Source organism: Cyrtonyx montezumae, unplaced genomic scaffold (genome assembly GCF_038088225.1).
Source record: "Cyrtonyx montezumae isolate F1298 unplaced genomic scaffold, pur_monq_1.0 scaffold_34, whole genome shotgun sequence".
Taxonomy (NCBI): domain Eukaryota; kingdom Metazoa; phylum Chordata; class Aves; order Galliformes; family Odontophoridae; genus Cyrtonyx; species Cyrtonyx montezumae.
In genome coordinates, this window is record NW_027072039.1 from 5511393 (window position 1) to 5523903 (window position 12511).

General features: G+C 52.8%; 1 protein-coding gene across 1 annotated transcript in view; it reads left to right on the forward strand.

Annotated features, from left to right (window-relative positions):
* Window positions 1-2908: 2908 nt before the first annotated feature.
* The window catches only part of ZBTB7C (zinc finger and BTB domain containing 7C), a 97410-nt gene continuing 87807 nt past the window's right edge, over window positions 2909-12511 (forward strand). The window contains exon 1 of the mRNA XM_065745249.1: window positions 2909-2971. The gene's annotated coding sequence lies outside the window, so the exon portion shown is untranslated. The remainder of the gene's footprint in view (window positions 2972-12511) is intronic.

The window sequence follows — 12511 nt, forward strand, 5'->3', positions numbered from 1 at the left end:
GTGAGCAGGGTGGGGATAGCTTTGGGGATTTGAGGTGTCTTTTCCAACCCCAATGATTCTGTAACTCTACGATCCTATGGTTCTATGAAATCTCAAGAGCCCCAGGCTGGTGGCTGTCCTTCCTCTGTGTTGCCCTCCTACCAGTTAGTTCCAGGGATTCTCCATTCCCATCTCTTCTCCAAGGCCTCAATTCGGGTCTCCAAACTGTCAGTTTAGGAGAAGAAGAGCCAGACTGCTGTCAGACCAGCACAAGGGGAGAGCAGGAGTTACTAGCAAAGGAACTCTCCTTGCATCCTCAATGCATAAATAAAGGAGGAAAAAACGTATCCAGCCCTGTCACTTGCTGAACATGCAGCTCCAGATTAAAATAAATTACCGAGGTATTGGAGAAAAGCAGATCATGTGGCAAAGATAGGAGGAGGACCTTTGGGTTTCTTGGCACTCTCAAGCAGGAGCTTAGAATTCAGGTAGACACTTCAGAAGCGCTGATGGTCATCTGTGATGGATGTGGTAGTGCAAATACACAGAATATGCTCCTTCTTCAGCTAGGAATAGTGAGATGCCCTGTAAACATGATGGAAGCAAGGAGCTGGGTTCGTTTTTCCCACAAAATGCAGTGAGTAGCTGCAGCATCAGCTTCCTGAGATGTGGGCCCAGTCCCCGTGCTGCAGGCTATTAGCTTGGGGCTTCAGCATCCCAATGGGATACCTACGGGTGGAGAGAGCTGTGCCACCCTCTGCCTCATCCACCCTGGATCCAATCCAGCCCATGAGAGTCTAGACCCCAGCAAGAGCCCGACGCATGATTTGGTGCCATCCCTCTGAGGTCTGCACTCAGGGATTTTCCTACCAGGGCCTTGGGGGCTTAGGGAGCTGGAGACCAGACTCAGACATGCTGAAGCAACCATGACACACTTGCCAAGAGGGAGTTTCAGGAGCTACAGGAGAGCTTTCACGATGTGACTCACTCGCTGAGCTCTGTCTCATGGCACATTAAACCCTCTGAATCAAAGGCTGAAATGCAGGGCATGTCTTGCCCTACAAAAACACCATCAGCCTCTTCACTTTTTAAGTACTGATTTGCTATCGATTATGTGTATGAAGATGAGGTAGCTCCCTGCCTCTCCTGCCAGTTCCCACACTCTCAATCACTTCATTAGCAAATGTCAGAGTGGAACAAATCTCACAGAGCCAAGTTTCTGCTCGTAGAAGGGGGTAAACTTGGCAAGTCAGAACCCTCTGCCTCAGCATTCTAGAGGTGACCAAATGGCTGTAGAAGTACAAGAGATAGGGTGAGAGGCAGTGGCCTTAAGTTGTACCCGGGAGGTTTAGGGTGGGTATTGGGAAAAAAAAAAAACAACTTCTTATCCAAAAAGTGGTGATGCACAGGCTGCTCACGGAAGTGGAGAAGTCCCCATCCCTGGGTGTGTTCAAGACCTGTACAGATGAGGTACTTGCAGACATCATCAGTGGGGAATGTAAGGTGGGCTGGGGTTGGGGAACTGGGAGGTCTTTTCCAGCCTTAATGATTCTACGATGAGTGGAACTGACATAGCAGCCAGACAGGGCTGGATATATCTATCTCCATGACCCTACAAGTTGCATAACAAACCTTCGGGAGTCCAGCAGCCACAAGAGAGGTAAGGTGTGCCTTGGAGAGCAGAAGTGGTCCAAAAGCAACTCACCATCAGCGGACCCAGGGGTGCTGCTGTGACAGGGTGCTCAGGTGCTGTGGTGCCACCAGGCTCAGTGCTTCTTCCTGGCCAGGAAGCCACTAGGGCAGACAAGAGGCAGGGGACTGGGATGCATACCCATGGGGTCTGAAGGTGGCTGGCTGGTCGGTCAGGGCAATGAGAGACAATGAGATACAATGTGCAGGTGCAAAGGCTTGGCTGGATGGAGCCCTGGGCAGCCTGAGCTGGTGGGGGGCAACCAGCCCATGGCAGCATTGGGTCTGGGGGAGCTTTAAGATGCCTTCTAGCCCAACCATTTCATGGTTCTCTGGTTCTGTGATCTTCAAGGACCCTTCCAACTCAACCATTCCATGGTCTTCTGGTTCTGTGATCTTCAAGGACCCTTCCAACCCAACCATTCTAGGATTCTATGATTCTGTAATGCCAGGCAGAGCAGAAAGAGCTGTGCCTATATTCCAGCCACTTCAAACCAAGTTCTTTGGCTCTTTGGGAACACCTCAGGTTTAACTGTGGCCGGGCAGGACAGGAGAGCAGCCACAAAGATCTCCACACCATCTGGAGGTTGTTCTCCACTGGGACCCGAGCAGATGGGGGCTGTCAGGTGCTGGGGGTGAGACCCAAGACACTCAGCTTGGGGCGAGTGGCTCCAAGCGGATCAGACATCTGACATTTACTCAATTCTCCCCATTTTAATTCCGGGGAGTCAGCAGGACGGGGCGACAGCCCACCGCCTCAGACGGCTACGAGGACGAGCACCTCACAGCCCTCGCCTCACACCGCCTCCCCCTCCCTCCCCGCCGCGTTCCGATTGGCCGCCTCGCCCCTTCTCCCCGCCCCTCAATCCCTCCTCGCTCTCTCATTGGCCGATACCCCCGCCCGTCTTCCCCGCTCTCCGGGCGCGTGGAGCTGTCACCCCGCCGAGGGAGGGAGGGAGGGAGAAGGAGGCGGGAGTGAGGGGAAAGGGGGGGGAGGGGGGTCAGGGCGGCTCCCACGTGGCGCCCACGGGCGGGCGGCGGCGGCGGCACCCACCCCCCCCCTACCCCCACCCCCCCCTCGGAGCTCAGCGCGGGGCGGCACCGCCCCGGGCAGCGGCAGAGGGAGGGAGCGGGCACACATCCGGGCCTCCGCCGCGCTCCGCACCGCCACAGCGCCCGAGGACGGACGGGGTGGGGGGGAAACCCGGAGCGCAGGTGGGTCTGTCCCGTCCCGTCCCGACCCGACCCGTCCCGTCCCGGTGGCGGAGAGGCGGAACTTCGTCCGAAGTTGCGCGGCGCGGAGGTACGGGGGAGCGGGCGGGCTCCGATCGGCGCGGGGTCCGTGGGTCTGTCCCGTGTCTGTGCCCCGCTAACGTATCCCTATCCCTCGTCCCGCGTTCCCCCCCCCCCACCTCCCGCCCCACTTCTTTTCCCCCTGTTTTATCCCCGCATGCATCCCGCCTGTCTATCCCGTTTCCTTATCCCCATATCGGTCCCGTCTCCTTTCCCTGCTTTCATCCCATGTTCACCCCGTTCCTTCGTCCCGTTCTTTCTTCCCATTTCCTTATCCCGTATCCATTTCATTTCTTCATCCCACGCATTTATCCCGTGTTCATCTGTCTTGCTCACTTCGTTGCTCTATCCCATACCCATCCCATTTCTTTCTCCCGTATTATCCCTTATTCATCCCGTTCCCTTTCCCCGTTCCTTCATCCCATTCCTTCACCCCTTTTTATCACAGAACCTTAGAATGTTGGAACGGACCCGTGACAATCACCCCATTCTTTTATCCTATTTCTTCACCCCCATACCCATCCAATTTCTTCATTCCTGTTAATCCCATATTCATCCTGTTTCTTCACCCTACTCCTTCACCCCTCTTCTTTGCCCGTTTAATTTTTTTTTCCACATTAATCCCATTCCTGCATCCTATTTCTTTATCCCATTCTCATCCCGTTTCTTTTTCCTGTATTTATCCCCTATTCATCCCATTTCTTCATCACCCCATCCTTTTATCTGGGCACACCCCTCTCCCAGAGTCTGTGCCCGCTGTGTCTTAGGGTCCCCCTGTTCACCCCAGTGCCCCCCAGGACATGGTGCTGCCCCTGCATGTGCTGCTGCCTGTCTCTGTGTCTTCCCCCGTGTCCCCCCATGTCACCGCATCTCCCCATGTCACAGCATCCCTAAGCAGAGTTCCCCTGTCCCAGCGTGTCCCTGCTGTCCCCAGCTGTCATGGGAGGGAGGTGGCAGCATGGGACAAGGCAGCACCCGGCACCGTTATTTGCAGGGACGTGGCTGCAGCTCTGGGCGTTGCAGATAGTCCTCTGCATGTGTCCTGTTGGGACAGCAGCTGGACAAGGGGCTTTTGGGGACTCCGTATGCATTTTGGTAAAGGGATGGATGGGGAAAGCAAGAGCGAGTAGTTCAAAGGTTTTGGGGCATCCATAGAGATGTATGGATAATGTTGGGATGGAGGATCCGTACTCCTCCCACGTTGTGGCATCGCTTGGTGCTGCCAGAGGATGGGGTGTTGTGATGGATGAGCCCCGGGCAATGGGATTTGTGCCATTTGGGGACAAATCCAATTGTCTCCAAATTCCTTCTGTCACTGTCTGTGCCTTACAGGTGTAGCGGGAGCAGCCCCGCTCATCCTTTCATCTCATCAGTTCAATTAGATCCCATTATCAGGAGCTGAGGGGTGACAGCAGTGGGTCAGAGGCTGTAAGGATACGTGGGGTCATTCATTAGATATGCTGCCCCGATGTTCCATGCCTGGGCTCTGGGGCAGTGGGATGCTCTTTGCTAAAAGAACTGGGCGATGGTTTGGTACCAGAATGCAGAATCACTGCCTCCACCTGGAGCTGCAGGATGGTTCGGGTCTGACAAATGGGATAGATCACACTGGAATCCTTCCAGGATCACCTTAGGGAAATCTGTCCTCTGTGAGCATGGTGTGGGGATTTTATTTGTGGCTGCCAGTGGGCAAGAGGAGTGGTTGTACGGCTGACATGAAAGTTTTATGGCTTATCTGAAGGTTGTCACCCCCTGCCAGCCAAGCATCCCCTGGGGACACTGAGTCCTTTTGGGATGTGGAGTGATGTGTCCTTTTTTGGGGGATGTGGGGTGATGAGGTCCTTTTGGGTTGTGGGGTGATTGGATCCTTTCAAGATATGGGGTGAACAATGCTCCAGAAGGTCCTGAGTAACATTTTGGGGGTACTGACTTGCTATTGGTGTCTCCCAGATTGCTGCTTCTTGCCAGTTTAGGGTCCGGCGTGGGTAGGATTTACTATTTCGCAAGGTTGGCTTTTGCCCTGTAGGATTTCTTGGTCGTTCTGGAGCAGGAACATCTTGGTTCCCAATGGAAGGAGCATTGCCAGTGAGCGAGGTTTGCCACAGTGAGCTCGTGCCCTGTTTTACAGTTGGACTCCCAAATGATCCTTTTATTGACTTGAGCCTTCCCCCTCTTTTTCTTGCTTGGGTTTCTCTATGGGGATGTTTTACAATCCTAAGAGTTGTAAGGGACCTGTGCAATGAACAGGGACACCCACAGCTCTGTGTCATTTCACCACTTTTGGTGGCACTCTGGAACACCCTATGGTGGCCCTGGAATGGCCGCAGTGATGCTGGCTGGTGGCTTCATGGTGTGCCTTGAAATCCCAAGGGAGAACCCCGTCACCACTTTGCATTAAAGGCTGCAGGGAGCCCTGGGATCACGTGCAATTAATGGTGTGTTGCAGGAACTGATGCGCACCAATCTCTGCATTCATTTCCATTCACTCACAGTGTGACCAGTGGTGGTTTTGCTCACCTGTGCCTCCCACTGGTGTCAGAGCAGCCGTTCTCCACATCTGGGGTAATCCTAAGCCCGTTGTCTCCACTGGGACTGGAGCTGTAAAGCAATGCCCTGCTGCACAATGCCTCTGCACAGCCCCGCTGCCCAGCACGCAACCCAAAGGCACAGGGAGGCTTTGAAGAGAAGTAAATATCAGCCAATAAAATATAGTAAAATAAATCAGGGAAGGAAATGAAAGCAACCTTCCAGTCCTGAGCAAGTTTCCTCTGCTGCATTTTTTTGGCAAGAGCTGTCGTGGTGTTGGAAATCTGCAGGAACTTTCCACAGTCGCTGCCCTGGATGCAGGGAGGGACAGTGGGACCAGGGTGGTGGGAGCAGTGATTTGGGGATGTAATGCTCTCCTCAGCCCCACGTCACAGTGCCTTTCCCCACACAGGGGGAAAGCAGTCCCACACCCAACCCCACATTTTGGCCTCAGTCCCTATTGTCTCTCAGTATGTCCTGGTTGCTTGGCAACCCCGATGCTGTGAAGGGGACTTCATCATCCCCGTGTCACCCTCCTCCCTGTGGCTGTCTGCAGAGAGATGGAAATGGCCCTCTCTGGCTCCTATCCCCTCCCCAGCTGGCTCTGTGACACAGGGACCCCAAATCAGCATCCCCCTATCTGCACTATGTCCCCCAGCCCAAGGCTGAGCCTTCCAGTTCCCAATTCCCCCAAGTCTGTAAACTCCCCACAGTCCTACAGAGCTGACTTCAGACCTTGGGGTCCAAATTGGTGCTTGAAGAAGTGTGCTCCCTCCAACCCAGTGGGGATAGCTCACCCTTGCCCATACCCGTGTGTTACTGCAAGTCATAAAAGCACTGCTAATCCATCTTGTAATGGGATGTGCTAGACTTTGTGTGGACTGCTGGCTGGGTCTGAAGTCCTTGTGTGGGGCAGTATGGGGTCTCTGTGCCTCGTTTGGGTTCTTAGGTTGAGGTGAGGTCATCCTGGAAGTCCTTTATGGGCAAAATCTGTTGAACTTTTAGGATCAGGGAGGTTGGAGCTGTTTATGTGGCTTCTTGTTTCCCAGCAAGTGCTGCTGCTTTTCTTCTTCATATTAAAAAATAAATAAAAAAAATTTAAAAAAGAGCAAAACACAAATGATGGCCGAAGGGGCTTTTTTTTTCTTCTCGTTCTTCTTTGGGAAGTGCTCTGACTTGTAAATCCCTGCTGTGTGCTCAGGGCTGGCTCCCAGGTGGACATCTCCAGGCTCTGTTTTGCCTTTGGATCATCTCACAGCTGCACCTTGACCAGCAGCAGTCCTCGTGGGTCAGAAGGACGTTCCCTCATCACTGCCTACATCTGTCTGCTCCATGTATAGGGTGGTGGAGGTGCTGTGATAGCCCCTGGCTGGCACACCCAGTTTGCAGCAGTGGGGTTTTCCTCTGCAGGTGATCCCAAATCAGTGCCAGGAAGGTTCTTTGCTGCATCTCCCCACTTTATATTAGGGGTATGCAGTTTGATTTCCAAGTGCTCTGCATGCGTGCACAGAGACTTCAGCTGGGGATCTGTGCTGCTCAGTCCTTGGGCTTGAGGGCTCAAGTTCAGCTCCTCCAAAACAACCTGGAAATAGGGAAGGTGCTGTGTGTCGTGCAGCTGTGGTTGGGAGGGTTGCTGAGCCTGGGAGCAATAATGTGGAAGAAACCGAGGTTCTCCAGCACCACCGATGCTGTTGGATGTTGGAACAATTTGTATTCTAAGACACAGTTCGTGCAAAGCCTTTCCTACTTGTTGGGCTTAGTTGTGGTAGAGATAATTCCCTTTGTGGGAGGCATGGGGGTCTGGCCTGGGGGGTCTTGTGTTTTCTTAACAAAGTTGATAGTGGTTGGGAAGTAATGAGTAACTCAAGTAATGAGTAATGGGTCAGTGTGCAAACCAAAGCAGAGCTGCCCTCTCTCTCTTTTCACTGCCCTGACCCGTATGGGGCCATGAGTGCTGGGGATGGGGACACTGTTGTGCTCTCTGGGTCTTGGCAACCCCCAGGGTGGGTTAGCAGCCAGTTTTGCTCTTCTGCTGATCTGGAGGGGCTCGGGATGAATCTTCAGCAGAGGGAAAAATAAAAAGGAGATGTCTTTTGTCCATGCTGAGCAATGCAAAGCTGAAGCATACTCCCAGTTAAGTTGGAAACAAAATTTATGTGTTGATGTGCTGAGCAGAGGGCCAAGGGGTCCTCCATGCTCAGCCAAGATTTTCTCACTCTATTGATTGATTCTCATCACCTTCACCATCCTTCCACCTCCTCTGATGGAGCTGAGGGATACAGGTTGGGTTTGCTTTCCTGTTACTGTGGGTGCAATCCCCAGCCCTTCTTACTGCTTAATGCAGTGGAGATTTTGATTCCTCTCCTTAATTTATTGGAAAGTGACCTTTATGCCTTGCTTGTTTTGTTAGGTGTTTCTGTTAGGGCTCAAGAGAGTGGAGGGAGAGGTGGCTGAGACAGGGACATGGCTGTGGCTGGGGAATAGTGAGAGTGCTCTGGTCCTGGTGGTGGGGAGGGCATGGTGTGCAAGATACCGAAGCAGTAGGTGTCTGTCAACCCAGTGGGACACACTGTGTTTCCAAGCTCATCTTTGGAATCAGGAGAGTGATAAATTAATCCATATTTTTTTTAACTTGAGTGCAGCTGGGGATCTGCTGAGTGGAATAAAGTGTTTCTGCTTGGAGCTGGCTCCCTGGCTGTGTGTTCTCCCCACGCAGCACCAGACAGTGCATGTCTTGCAGTGGTGCTAAAAGGATCAGATGCTGCTTGGTCCGTGGTGCCTGCGGCTGGAAGGATGATGCAGGTGGGCAGGTGAGCCAAAATGATCCTGTTTTGTTTTTCTACCCCATTTTGGTCCTGAGCAAAGCAGGGCAGTGGTGTGTCATTTCCTCCCAGCAGTGCCACTCTGGGCGTTGTGCACAGCTGCTCCGTGTCCCAGTGCTCCACACCACCAAGTGCTTCCTTTCCAAGGGCTTCCACACCCTGATGGAGCCATGCAGGAGTGCCTTAATGGCACAAACCCTTGGGGTGGAGGAGGAAGGAAGAGGTCTGCAATGGAGTTGTGCCATGGGGGTGGAGCTGGGATCCCCTGTGGTGCCCTGTATGGAGGTTGAGCTCAGGGATGGAGTTGGAGAGCTCAGCTTCCAGATAGGCTCTGTTTTTGTGGCTCAGAGGGCCCACTCAGAGTCATTGAGACTGGAAAGGAGCACAGAGGTCAACTAGTCCAACCCATCTCCACCGTGCCCACTCATGGAATCATGGAATGATCAGTGTTGATAGTCCTGAACAATCCAACCCCATCCCATCCTCCCATGTTCCCTGACCATGTCCCCGTGTGCCACATGCCACACTGTGCACAACCCAGAATTGCACAAACTGCACTCCTTACACCAACCAGGAGCTCATTTCAACCTCCTTTGCTGGAATCTCAAGGCCTGGCCATTGGATTGCTGCTGGAATGGTGGGCATCACTCTTGTTAAACAGTCATTAGGCATTGAATTATTGAGCAGAGCAGTCCCTGCAGCAGCAAACACTCGACTTACAATCATCTCAGCTGGGAAGCAAACATAGGGCACTGCCAACCCGATGGAGCCCAGAGGCAGGATAAATCTTCTGTTGGTGCTCTAAGAAGAGGTTATGGTTTTTTGGTCATCGATGGGCTTATGCAGAGGAGAGTTTGTGCTGATCACTTAGCTGCTGCTGCCATTTAATTTTTGGCTGAGAGCTGCTGCTTTCTGCAGGGAGAGGTAATGAGAATCAACTGCTGAATTAAAGACAGCATCTCCCAATGAGTGGAGCACCTTCCAGGCTGGGTTGAAGGCTGAGAACCACCCCCCCCCCCCAAAACACTTGGGTTTGGGCCATCTGTGTGCTGTGCTTCCCACCCATCCCGTGGATGCTCTGTGCCCATCCCTGTGACTCAGCCCTTGGTGGCTGCATCCATCTCCCTGGTGGGAATCAGCTCTCTATGACTTTCAGTCCCTGCACTGTCTCTGCATGAGAGGGCGGTGAGCACAGCCCTGGGCTGCTGGAGCTCAGAGAGCTTTGGGACATTGCCCTCAGACACTGGGTTTGGTTTGGGTGGTGCTGTGTGAGGTACTCAGTGGTCCTCATGGATCTTTCCAACTTGTGCTATGGTCTTTGTGGGGACAGCCTTGCTTCTCATGGCTCCTTCGCTGCTGGGTGGGAGGAGAGCTCTGAAACTCATCAGCCACGCAGATGGAGAGGCAGAGGAGTCATTTGGTTAAGTCATGGGATTCTCTTTTGTTGTTCTGAAACAGCCTCGGGGCAGTGGAACCCCTAGGGCTTGCAGCTCTAAGTGCAACAATTAAAAGTTGGGTCTATTTAGCAAACTCTGCATAGCTGTTTTTCTTCTTTCATAGTTCATCTATACCTTTTAATTAATTCCCTTTAATTGCTTTTAATTTCCTTGCCTCCCCCTTTCTCCCTCGGTATAAGCAGTGCTGTCATCCTCTCCATTTGCCTTTCATGTTGGAGGCTTCGCGTTTGATTTCACTTCACCCACGTCGTGTCTCGCAGCTATTCAATTCCTGGAAAGCTCCAGCTCCAGAGATACAATCTGAGTGGATTCACAAAACCTGAAGGGATCGTATGCTTCATAGCTTTGTTGATATAGGAGATAAACAAAACATAATGAAAGATCCACCCCCCCTTGGACAAGGGCTGCTTTCCATCACCCGTATCTTTGCACTGGGGGCTGCTCTGTTGGGATGAGCTCCTGGGCACCCCAGTACAGCCCTGTAGGAAGGCAGCATGTCGTATTCCCTGCTGGTTGCTGGCATTCCCTGCCAGCCCATGGGTGTAGGATGAGATGTGCAGGGTGAGATGTGCAGGGATGAGGTGGATGAGGGAGGCAGGGTGCTGCTTTCTACCAGCCCGCTGTTAACATGTTGACATTTGCCTCTGATAGCTCTCAGTTTTAATGTGCACAAAAGGGCACGATGCCTTCTGGTGGAGGTGCTTTCCAGCCCAATCAAAAATAAAAGCAAATAAAATGATGACATGCATCTTGTGTCCAGCCCTCAGCAGTGGATGTTGGCATCACTCTGTGGACTCTGATGATGCCTCGGGGCTGGGAGTTGGATATATAGGTTTTCTATACCATTGCTCTTCTTGAGTGGAGTCACCACTGCCCTCAATTCCTGCTGCTCCTCTCTTCAGAATGGTGTTTAAGCACGGCACACCCCTATGCTTTCCATGCTCCCAAACCTTCTTGTCAGCTTTCCTAATGGGCAGACGTTTCCAGTACTAGTGTTTAATTGTCTCCAGATACTGCAGGAGTGATGCTGAGCACAGAGCTACATTCCCACTGGGCTGCACTGGTGGCCAGCACTGGGGACAGTAGGGAAACTGATGGGTTGGGGTTGGCCTAGATGATCTTGGTGCTGGAGGAACTATTTTGGGCTAATCTAGATGCTAGAGTGGAAAGAGATAGACGAGTTTGAGTGGGAATTGAGACAGTGGGATGATGGGTGTGAGGAACATGGTCCTGGGGCCTCGGGGTGCCAAGAAGAGCAGCAATGCAAGCATCTCCCACTGAAAGGACTGAGTCATGCTCAAAATGGGTTATTGCTGCCCCATTAACAGCCTAAATGACAACAGAAGCAATAAGATGGCCCTGCCATGCTTCCCCTGAGGCAGGAGCCCGGTCTCATGGGTGAGGCATGGTGGGAAACGGGGAGGTGGGACATGAGGTGATGGGGCAGGAGGTGGTGGGACGTGGGGAGGTGGGACGGGAGGTGGTGGGACAAGAGTTGGGACAGGATATGATGGGAGATGTTGAGTGCTGCTCTGCAAGGCACAGGCTCTGCAGAGCATGCAGCAGCTTGAGGTATTTACGAGGTGGTTCATGTGGCTGCTGAGCATTCCCCTTTGTAGGGCAGCCAGCTGCAGGCAGGATTGGTGGCAGCCGGGCTACCCTGGGGCTCTCCTGTCCCTGGTTTGGTATCCCAGTGCTGGAGCAGCTCTGGAGCTGGTAGGCATCACCATGTACAATTCCTGCTCCCATCTCAGTATCTGCCAGGACCGTGGGTTGCCAAGGTCTCCCCGTTGCTATAGCAAGCCGAGATGGGGCTGAGCTCTGCCTGAGCTCCGCCGCACATTTCCCCGACCAACAGCTCCTAATTGCACCTGGGACGCGCTGCGTAGGTCACCACCTTAATATATCATGGCCTCAAAGCAGAAAATACATTCATTATCCAGGCGTTTTCCCTTTGAATCCACCGAAGGGTCTCTCAGGCTGGAACGAGTTTGCAGCACGAGTGGCGAAGTTGCAGTATTTATCTCCATAAACGCGTCACCCGAGCCACACTCTTCCTCGCGGGTAATTAGCGAGAGGCCAATCAGCGCAGTGCCGGGCAGACTCCGGATTGCCTCTGGGCGTGCCGAGGAGGTGATTTATGAGAGGGATGGGAGAGCCGTGGGTCTGGCCAGAGCTCTGAGCAAAACCGCGGCGGAAAAAAAGGGGGAAAAAAAGAAAAAAAAAAAGAGAAAAAAAAAAAAAGAAAAAAGCAAATAAACAAACAAACAAAAACCAAACAGAAAAAAACCAACAAAATAGCCGAAGTGTTTGCAGGGCTGTTGGCACTACTGCCACCTGCCCCAGGAGCACCCACGGCAGGAGGCAGTGCTGTTAATTCCATCGCTGCACACAGGGACTTGGATGGGGTTGATGAGAATTCAGGTGAGATGCAAATGGGTGTCGGTGTGGGGAAGGGAGGAGGGGGTGGCTCGGGTGGGGGTAGCGTGGTGTCCCTCCCCTTTTTGTGTTTAAAATGTCATTTTTGAAGTTTAACCCTGTACTGCATGCATCCTGGAGAGAAGCCTGTGTGGGGCGAAGGGAAGCTTTGGGCAGGGCTCTGATTTGAGCCGGGGGCTGCATTTTGCATATCGGATGCTGGCCAGTGCATGGATGCTTTTTTTGTTGTTTTGGTATCCTTCTCCCCAGCAGAGAACCTCAGCTTTTAGGGAAAATCCTGGAAATGGGACTGCTGAGCAGCACTGC